The sequence below is a fragment of the Pseudoliparis swirei genome, chromosome 12 (assembly GCF_029220125.1).
Source record: "Pseudoliparis swirei isolate HS2019 ecotype Mariana Trench chromosome 12, NWPU_hadal_v1, whole genome shotgun sequence".
In the NCBI taxonomy this organism is placed as follows: domain Eukaryota; kingdom Metazoa; phylum Chordata; class Actinopteri; order Perciformes; family Liparidae; genus Pseudoliparis; species Pseudoliparis swirei.
In genome coordinates this window covers 5,868,322-5,878,840 of record NC_079399.1, presented here as the reverse complement: position 1 = coordinate 5,878,840, position 10,519 = coordinate 5,868,322, and the positions used below count along the sequence as shown (strand labels likewise).

The 10,519-nt window shown below is 43.9% G+C and overlaps 1 long non-coding RNA gene across 1 annotated transcript; it reads right to left on the bottom strand.

Moving 5' to 3' along the window:
* Positions 1-4,380: 4,380 nt before the first annotated feature.
* LOC130202934 (uncharacterized) lies at positions 4,381-9,894 on the bottom strand. The gene is made up of 2 exons (XR_008833422.1): positions 7,193-9,894; positions 4,381-7,114 (listed from the first exon to the last, which is right to left on the bottom strand). It is a non-coding gene; the product is annotated as an uncharacterized LOC130202934 (long non-coding RNA).
* Between the last annotated feature and the right edge of the window lie 625 nt (positions 9,895-10,519).

Sequence of the window (10,519 nt, the reverse complement as noted above, 5' to 3'; positions counted from 1 at the left end):
CTCATTAGAAGATATTTTAGAGCGACCGAGCAGCGTGTGAAATATTAACACGGTCGGCCTCTTAGCTCGCGGTCCATCTTCGGGGAGCTCTCTGCTAGTTCCTGCACTCGCAAAGGAGGGAGAGAAGGAGGGAGGGAGAGAAGGATGGGGATCCGACACGTACAGTCGGGTGAGAAGAGAGTAAAGGCGGACAGACAGACAGGAAATAATTGAGAGGAGGAAGAGAGGCGACGGGATGACGAAGGTGACGACAGAGCGTGGGGAGGAGGCGAGAAGGGACCACGGGAGGGCGAAGAAGCCGAAGGGTGGAAGAAGACGTAGAAATACAGAGACTGCATTTATAATGTGGAGCAGATGCAAAGCCCAGCGGTGACTCTAATGAGCTGATTTTTAATTATTCTTTTACTAAGCACCATTAAAGCATTTTGAGAGATCTTTATATCCTGGTGAGACTCGTTTGATGGCGCCGGCTGTAGAAGTGATGACTGTTGAACAGTCGGCGGTCACAGTACACGGTTTGCACAAATTTAAGCCCTGATGCAAAGAAGATGATTTGTACCCCTCCTTCTCTCACTCCTTCTCTCCCTCGTTCCGGCGTCCGACGTCGCTAACAAGTTTGGGCTTTGTTGCGCAACGTGCTGAGAGGCCTTGTTCCTGTTTTTTTTTACGTGAAGCGAACCGGTCGATTAAAAAAAAAAAAAGAAGAAGAAACGATGAAATTCGAAGCACGTCTGTCTCAATTTTCAGTCATTTTTGGGTTATTCAAGTTATTCAAAAGCCAATAAACAGTCGACATGGTTTGATTATTGGCAGGTAATTATAATTTACTTTCTCAAATTAAACATCGGCGCCTTATTTTCCAGTTTCCCAACTACTCCGAGCAACCGTGGCCACCTCAAAGAATAAGTATAAATGATTGTCACACACTTAAAGCTCTGAAATGGCTCTTCAGAAACCTCCGGGTGATGTCAGCGTTGTTATCCAGCGTCTCGATGATTCCCAAAAGGTCAAAGTCATCTTTAGGACTTGAGAGCAACAGGCTCAGTTAGAAACGTGAGTCTTCAGGCGTACACTACCGTTCAAAAGTTTGGGGTCATCCAGACAATTTCGTGTCTTCCATGAAAACTCACTTTTATTTATCAAATTAATTGAAAATTGAATAGAACATATAGTCAAGACATTGACAAGGTTAGAAATAATGATTAATATTTGAAGTATTAATTTTGTTCTTCAAACTTCAAGCTCAAAGGAAGGCCAGTTGTATAGCTTATATCACCAGCATAACTGTTTTCAGCTGTGCTAACATAATTGCACAAGGGTTTTCTAATCAGATATTAGTCTTCTAAGGCGATTAGCAAACACAATGTACCATTAGAACACTGGAGTGATAGTTGATGGAAATGGGCCTCTATACACCTATGGAGATATTTCATTAGAAACCAGACGTTTCCACCTAGAATAGTCATTAACAATGATCGGTCCATTATCTCCGATTGGATGAACTCCAGGATTACAGCTCCATTTCTAACAGTTGTAATATACAGGACTGTCTCAGAAAATTAGAATATTGTGATAAAGTTCTTTATTTTCTGTAATGCAATTAAAAAAACAAAAATGTCATGCATTCTGGATTCATTACAAATCAACTGAAATATTGCAAGCCTTTTATTCTTTTAATATTGCTGATTATGGCTTACAGCTTAAGAAAACTCTAAAATCCTATCTCATAAAATTTGAATATTTCCTCAGACCAAGTAAAAAAAAAGATTTATAACAGCAAAACAAAATCAAACATTTGAAAATGTGTTTCCAGGTGTTTCGAGTTAATTAGACGATTCAAGTGATTTGTTTAATACCCTACTAGTATACTTTTTCATGATATTCTAATATTTAGAAATAGAATATTTGAGTTTTCTTAAGCTGTAAGCCATAATCAGCAATATTAAAAGAATAAAAGGCTTGCAATATTTCAGTTGATTTGTAATGAATCCAGAATGCATGACATTTTTGTTTTTTTAATTGCATTACAGAAAATAAAGAACTTTATCACAATATTCTAATTTTCTGAGACAGTCCTGTACATTAAGTGCCCGGCTGTTGCAGCACGGGCTAAATACATATATGTATGTAACAATTTTTTTTTTTTAAATCTCCGTTGATGCGTGTGAGTGAGTTTACTCTTCAGGCAGCGGTCCAGAGCACATCTCGGGCTGCTATGGCAACCGGGCTGCCTCGTGGCAAGAGCACAAACACACAGATAGCTGCACGGACACACACACATACACACACACACACACACTCTCCCCATGAGGCTCCTTCAGTGACACACACACTGCAGAGAGACTCAGTTGTCTGCTTCATTACTCCGGATTCAGTGCAGGGTGGTGGGAGATGGGGAGGTGGGGGTGGAGGGGGGTCAACATGGCGTAAAGACAGCATGAGGTGAGGTGGTGACGGACCTAGGCTGAAGTAGTCGGAAAGTGATTCTCAACATTCTGGATAGTAAAGAAGAAGAAATTAAAAATTAAAAAATCCTGTGTGATGAAATATACATCTACTCTTCCCTTTCTCATCAGAACATATGAATAATGGAGCGCTCATCGCTCTAGAAACCTACATGTTACCCACCGGATGACTCACTTCCGTTACTAATTCAGCACCACGCCGCGATGCGCTGCTATCATCCACGGCAGCTGTGCGGATGGAGCTCTCTCTCTCTCTCTCTCTCCTGGCAGCCGCTAAACCCTCCAGATGTGCCACACAGTTTATGAGTCTGTTTATTAGTGGATTAATTAGGGATCTGACCGCATAGCTGCTGGCGGGTAATGGCAAAATCACGAGGGCAGAACACACACGTGCGATGAATACCCGCCTCCCCACAAACCGCAAACGCACGAGCGCAAAAGAAACCGCTGTCGCCAAGAGAGAAGAATGGATGAAATATTCTCTCTCTCTGCTTCCTGTGAAGAGGGCGAGCTGAACCCGGGTCTTCAAAGCCTCGCTCTCAAACTCTCCTGACGCGAGCGCAGGTGGAATGAGTCGAGCTCTGCACATGAAAGGAGAACGCTGGTGTCCATGTGTTGTTCACATTGACCTTTAACCTTCTTAAATCAACAGCGTGTGACTCGATCCTCGGTCGTCCCATTCGGAACACGTTCATCTTTACAAATTGACTTTAATCTATACAAACTACACACAGATATACAGTTTCACTTTCAGCCGAGCTAGAGCAGTATACCTCTGAGGGAGGAGCGATGCTGGGTGGGTTGACCCCGGTTTGACCCCGGTGGCCCTGAAGATGGATCTTAATGACTCCCTGATATTTACTGTTGTGCCACACTAGCATGATCTTATGACCGCTTAACTATAACTAGAATGGGCACTCGGTAGAGCGCATACCTTCGCATATCACAAGATTGGGCATTGAATTATGAACATTTTGGCATTATTTGCATGCCAATTGGATATAAATTGACCGCGCTATGGTAAATAGAAGATGTTGACCTTTTCATGACCTTGACCTTGACATTTGACCCGATTGATCCCAAAATCTAATCAAATGGTCCCTGGATAATAACCAATCATCCCAACAAATTTCATGCGATTCGGTTTAATACTTTTTTACTTATGCGAATAACACGCATACAAATAAATAAATAAATACACGGCGATCAAAACATTACCTTCCGCATTTTCAATGCAAAGGTAATAACCCAACTATGGCGTGCTCTGACACGCCATTTCTCTCAGAGGAGTTCAAGGCCCCCGGACGATGCCTCCCGGCCGCTTTAACGTCCCCCTGGCTTTTGGTCCAGGGGCCCGACGAGGTCGACGCGTGACATCGTTTGACGACAATTCAACGGATTTCCAAGCGTTCTAGTCTAGATATCCCCGTTCCCCTGAGGACTCGTACATCAATACCCCATGCGAAGGCGATATCTGTCGCCTCGTGCACATCACGTCATTCTAACAGAACATTACGAGAACCGCGAGTCTCTCCGGAACGGACTCAAAGTCCCCGAGCGAGCCTGAAGCGTGCGACGCGGCCGAGGAGGTGAGAAGGAGGCGCGAACCGTCTCTCCGAATCTCAACAAAGACGGCGAAGGGAAGCCTCAGTGGGACGAGGGGACTTTAGTTGACTCGGTTAACGTTAACTGGAAGCGACATCATCCATCTCTGATGCCTCAATATGTCTCCTGCCTCAGAGAGGAGCCTCCCGCTTATGAACTGGGTGTGAGTCCTGAGTGTTTATGCCCGTCTATATTTGCATTTCCTTGAGTGTGTGTGCGTGTGTGTGTGTGTGTGTTGGTCACACACAGCTGTGGAGTGTGGTGGAAATAAATGTTCCTTTACCTTGTGAGAGATCAAAAGTAGTTTAAGCATGGTTGACCCATAACACTTTATTATAGTAACAAGTTTACAAGTCATCAACCAAACGCTAAATAACAAACAAGTCATGAAAACATTCAGCTGAATGGAGCAGAATCCCCGAGCCTTCTCTCGAAGCCGTCAGAGATAACTGCTGCCTTCTCTGCGCAATACTGCAACCTTTATAGATCTCAGAGACAATCCACATTCCAAAGGACATCTGTTTCCTGTTAGAGGATGTGGAGACACCTGAAGGCTCCGTTTAGTCTGCAACCCCCCAACATTTGAGTGACCTTTCCGGTTGGTCCATCACCTCGTCATCGGTTTGTGACCTTTTGACATGACCCCACACAGGATTAGATTATCCCCCATAGACATTTGGAAGAGACAACTGTTAACACATTCCAGGAGAGAGAGAACTTCTAAAACACATTTTTCCCCAACATCTCACTCTTTTTGTCATTTTTGACAATTTTAACAACTGAAAAATGATAGTCAAAAGTTAGTATAAAACCATTTGTAGGACATACATCAGTGAGGTAGATTCCCAAAGATTTCAAGACATTACATCATTAACCTCTGAGTACATAGTATGGTTTTTTGTCTACTAATACCCATGATGTACTGATCTTGTTTAGTTACACACTATTCTCGAATTAGTTATCCTCTAACACGTAGAAATTAACACGACAGCTGACATTAGTCAAAGAATAGATCAGAATGGACGGTTTGGGTTTGGTGAATCTTCACCTCTAGGTCTGGTCTTAGTTAAGGATTTAGTACAATTATGCTTTAGTCCAAGATGAATGCTTGACTTTGAATTTATTTACTCAAGTTATGCTCTGTATACCTATTTTCTAATCGAATAGTAACTGTGTTGGGCTTAAAAGTACGTGTTTCCAATAGGGGCTGGTTTTGGCTGTGCTTTGCTGACCTGCTGGTAGGCCACTTAACACCACTCACATACTATTTGACGAAGTTTGTTCGTCCATATTAACATATCAATCAATCTATTGAGGAGAGGGAACACATCGTCCTGTTGGGCAATTCCTGCCACTTCTTCGTGAGATGAAACGGGCTGGTATCTTTGCCGTTTATGTCTTGTAATTGAAATTCAAAGTTCAGGAGCAGTATCCTTGCTGTCGTGGTCAGAGAAAGCAGTGAGTGCATGCTTTTGCTCTGGCTGCACCCGTGCTCCTCAAAGGAGTGTCCTGATGCTGGAGATCTTTCTTCCATCACTGTTTCTTGGGTGGCGTCACCTTTTCACATGAGTTCACCTCCTACCACACTGATTTCTGTATGACAGCTTTGCAGTTTGAGAAACTTGGTTTGCTCCCCTCCTCTGTCTCCCCAGCCACACAAAATAAGTGAGGTGTTTGGTTACTCTACTGCTAAAGGTGCGCTTGTTGGTAGCTTGGCATGCTACTTGATGGAGGGAGGCGCTCGCTTTCTCACCCTTCAACCTCTTTTAGTCTGGACCAGTCGCAGCTGCTCCTTCTCCTTCTGGATCTGGGATGTGTTTGCAGTGGCTGGCGTAGACCTACGTTGTCCTCCTTCCACTCTCACCACCGTCTCCGTTGTCGGGGTACTTGGAAGGGAACCCGTGTAGTGTCTCTGCTTCCCGTGCTTCCTCCTGTGATCCTTGATGAGCACCCAGTCTCCTGGTTTCAGGTGATGCTGGACCGCAGTGGCTGGTGAGGGAAGTGTGGCTTTCACCTGTGTGTGAAGTGCTGAGAGCGAGGATGATAGGTTGGCACAATATCTTAGCATGCTGTATTCGCATGCGCATGTGAAAAAGCACGCGCGGAAAGTGCCTTCACCGAAGATAGGCCTGTCTCTTCACAACATTTCGCTAGTTTAGATTTAATAGTACCATTTTCTCGTTCAACTCAATCAGCTGATTGAGGATGATAAGAACAATGATGCCTGATGTTAAAACCTAAAACGTTGAGATTTAAAATACATTACTAACTGTTCAAAAAGTGTATCTGCAGGGCGGTGACCCTGCTGTTGTTATTTATTGCAAATGTTGAAAATGCTCTGGTGTATGAACTTGCATTTAGAGCATTACACATTCCCCCTTTGCCCACGTGGTCTCCTCCATGAGAAAATCAAGAAGTATGGAAGAGAGCGCGTGGCAAACAAGGCTTGCCGTCTGGGCTGTCAAACCCTCGACTCAAAGAGTGGCACCAGAGCGTTCCATAGGGAGCGCTCCTGGCATTGGCAAAAGAATGAATTGTGGAAAAATCTGCCTAAGGACTGGAATCAGTCTATGTGGGGAAAAGGGGTGCCCGATAAGGCTGCCGCCTTTGCCACCAGATCTGCCACTATGTTTACTATTGACACAGGTCAAAAGAAGAGATGTGAGCTTCACATTTAACGACTGAAAACAGCTGAAACCCACCGTGTGGTGTGCATAGGTTTGCCACTGTTGTTAGAAATCCTTTGTGTCTTCCACAGAGGCCCAAGGTCATGTACGTTCCAGGCTACATGAAGTGAACCTGTGTAATTGTTAGTTTTACCTTTTTAGCTACCTTACATTCCCCTGTGAGTGCAATCAGCTCTGCTGCTTGTACTGATCGGTGTGCAGTAAGCCTGACACCAACAAGTGTGTGATGTGATGTAACATACAACCTGACCGCTGCCCCGTTATGGGTCAGCTGGATAGCTACAGATAGCTTGAATCTGCATTGGAAGGAGGTGTGTCCAACAGATCAGGTCTCGGGATGCATGTCTGTTGCAATACCTGGACACTATCATGAGGCTCTCCATCATCTGCAGTCGGAAGAAGTGTAGTTGAGTTAAGTTCATCGCAGCGTTTTACCGTAATGTCACGCTATTCCAACATGATATCTGAACCATCTCTGAGCAGAGAGGTGAGAAGTCTTCTGGGCATGGAAGATGTGGGAAACTGCATGCGGGACTATAAGTGTGACATCAGAATAGCCCACAATGTCCCGTGATGTTAATCCATGGCTTCTCCAGCTGCTGCAACAGAGAGGAAGACCTGTGACAACAAAGTAATGTCGAGGAGAAGTCGGACACAGGCCTAAGTTTTCCTCCATGAGGCTGACACAACTGGAGTTCATGTAACAGTCATTTCGGTCTATGTATAAAATACATATCAAGTTTGGTCTCGGCAGGCCCCGGTCGGGCCTGTAGTAAGGAAGTCTTTACGTTCTCTACTGTCTTTTGCTTTTATAGTCTAAGTCAGTAAGTCATGTTCACTGAGGCCTTTACCATGGATGAGAGGTGTGCCTCTCTTTCTAAGTCATTTGGGATCCACTGTCTGTAGTATGACGTCGTTCCTAAAAAAACATAATTTGTTTCTTCTTAATTAGTTTTGGTAGTGATTGAACTACCACAATACGATTTGGGAGAGAGGGAATTGCCGTCTCCTGTGATCACATGTCCCAGATAAATTACTTGTTTTAGTGCACATTGATGTTTCCTTTTTCTTTTTGTAGACTAACTTTATGTCCATTATCTGCCAAATGTTTAGATATTGTTATTGTGTCAATTTTACAAGCCTCCTTTGATGGCTGTAATTCATCATATAATACAATGCATACATATAATATTATATAAACTAATACATCGTCTATAGAATTCCAAAGTTTTCACTAAGCACTCTATGGGACATGCCTGGTCTTTCATGATAACCCTTTAGACATTCTGGTCCCCATGTGTTACTTTTGTTCTTCTTGTCTTTCTTCTTTTTTTTTTTTGTTCTCCCTTTTTCCCTTCTTTCTTTGTTTTTTATTCGTGTACACTTACTGTGATGGTCAATGTAGTTTAAAACATTACCAATAGCGCTAATCCCTGTTTCTCAGCACCCGGTCATTGTTTCTTTTGAAAGGCCGAGACGCATTGCAAAACACGGACCCGGATCCTCGCCCTTCCCAGTGCGATAGTCTGTCAGTGATATATGCAGGGCAGCTCCAAGGCACATTTCCTGAGATGGAGGGAGACACACAGACAGACCCAACAGCAGCCCTCTCTCACCAATACTTCCTATGCTTACATGACAACGTAATAATGGCATGTAATCTTCTGCTGCAGTACTGTATGCAATGTGAAAAGATCATGAGCAACTGAAGCTCCATGGTCTAATATTAGTTTTTCACTCTTTTCGCTACAGAGTGGTTTTGAGCTATTTCTTATAGCCTAAAATAATGGGAATTTCAATTTTACAAATGAGATTTTAGCTTCTGAGTCAAAACATCTTTAAAGGATAGTTAGAAAATCAATGTTAAAGTTTGCTTCTTTTGTTTTTCTTTTGTGTAGTGTGCCTTACTTGTTTGTCCTGGAGAGGGTTGTCCGTCTCTGGGATCCGCCCCTCCCCCGCCTCCCTCCGCTCAGCCGTGTAGAAAGTGGGTCTTCCTTTTTGGGCTCCGGACACTCTGTTCGCCAGTGTCCATGCCCTCCGCAGTTGTAGCACACACTTGAATCATATCTTTGTAGGGTCAGATCCATTCTGCCTCTGCCTCGACCTCTTGTCCTCCCAAGTTGCCATGGGGGAATATTCCGTATTTGCCTTGCAAGCGTGTTGATCGTTGCAAGCATCTCTTTTCTGTGCAACTCCGCCTTAGCATGTTCAGCGTGCTTTAGGACATCTGTTAGTGGAACATATGATTTTCTCACCATCTGCCGGAGTTTGGTCTCGTCCCGCTCACGAAACGCTCTTTCAGATGGTCTTTGCATTGTTCCAGAGTCTGTGTCCCTCTTGGACTGTGTCCGATGAAGCTGCATTTGACTGAGACGGCTGCTGCAAGCAGGCTGGCGGAGCGAAAGGGGGGGGCGGAATCCAGGTCTGGAGCCACCGATTCTCTCAGTACCTCAGAAAGACAAGGATACACAGTATTTGGGTGAATGCAATGACACTTGTTAACCTTCTTTGTAGGTTTTTTTGAATTTAGCGAATTAAATGCTTTCAATCTCTGTCTCTCCCTTTTTTTTTCTTCTTTTTTTTAAACTCAAATTCCCACATTCCAAAAGCTTCCCAGTCTGCCTTAAATATCACATTATTCTGCTTTTTCTTTGATAAGACTGCATGCTGAGCCGTCGCGCTCATCTCCTCCCTTAGTTGAACCTCCAACTGTTTTAATTGATTCTCGCTCAAACTTCCGTTTGAAGGAAAACCAACTTCTATCCATTTTTGCATTTGATCTAAACTGCCCGGATAATGTTCCGACATAAATTCACACAGGGTCGGAAGGATCGGGACGACATGGTTCCCACTAGTCTCCCCTCTTCTCTGAGCACTACCCATATAGTCATGTGTGTATTACGTCGACGTGTGCGTCAATAAATTTTCAGGATTCACCAGACGCATGCACTCTAAACAATACACATGAATGACCAAGGCAAGTCATGAGTGACCGCTGCTATCTCTAAAAACTGCTAACTGTTTTCCCTGAGAAGTGTGCGCCAAACCTGGTGCATACAAACCACTAGAGAACCCAACAGTTTTCAAAACACGTCTGTTAACAACACCTGATTGTGAGATTTTTCTATTTTCCCTGTTTCATGACTTTTGTTTTATAATACACTGGATCTCTCACCGCGTGATGTCCATAGTTTTCAACTAGATTGGATCGGCCGTCCGGTCTCCGTCTGAACGGCAGCTTCTCACCCTCGGGGGAGGATTCATCTATATTATGGCCATCTGCCGTTCAGCCGGAGTCCCCGTCAAGCGCGTCCATCGCATCCTCGTCGCCAATTTGTGGTGGAAATAAATGTTCCTTTACCTTGTGAGAGATCAAAAGTAGTTTAAGCATGGTTGACCCATAACACTTTATTATAGTAACAAGTTTACAAGTCATCAACCAAACGCTAAATAACAAACAAGTCATGAAAACATTCAGCTGAATGGAGCAGAATCCCCGAGCCTTCTCTCGAAGCCGTCAGAGATAACTGCTGCCTTCTCTGTGCAATACTGCAACCTTTATAGATCTCAGAGACAATCCACATTCCAAAGGACATCTGTTTCCTGTTAGAGGATGTGGAGACACCTGAAGGCTCCGTTTAGTCTGCAACCCCCCAACATTTGAGTGACCTTTCCGGTTGGTCCATCACCTCGTCATCGGTTTGTGACCTTTTGACATGACCCCACACAGGATTAGATTATCCCCCATAGACATTTGGAAGA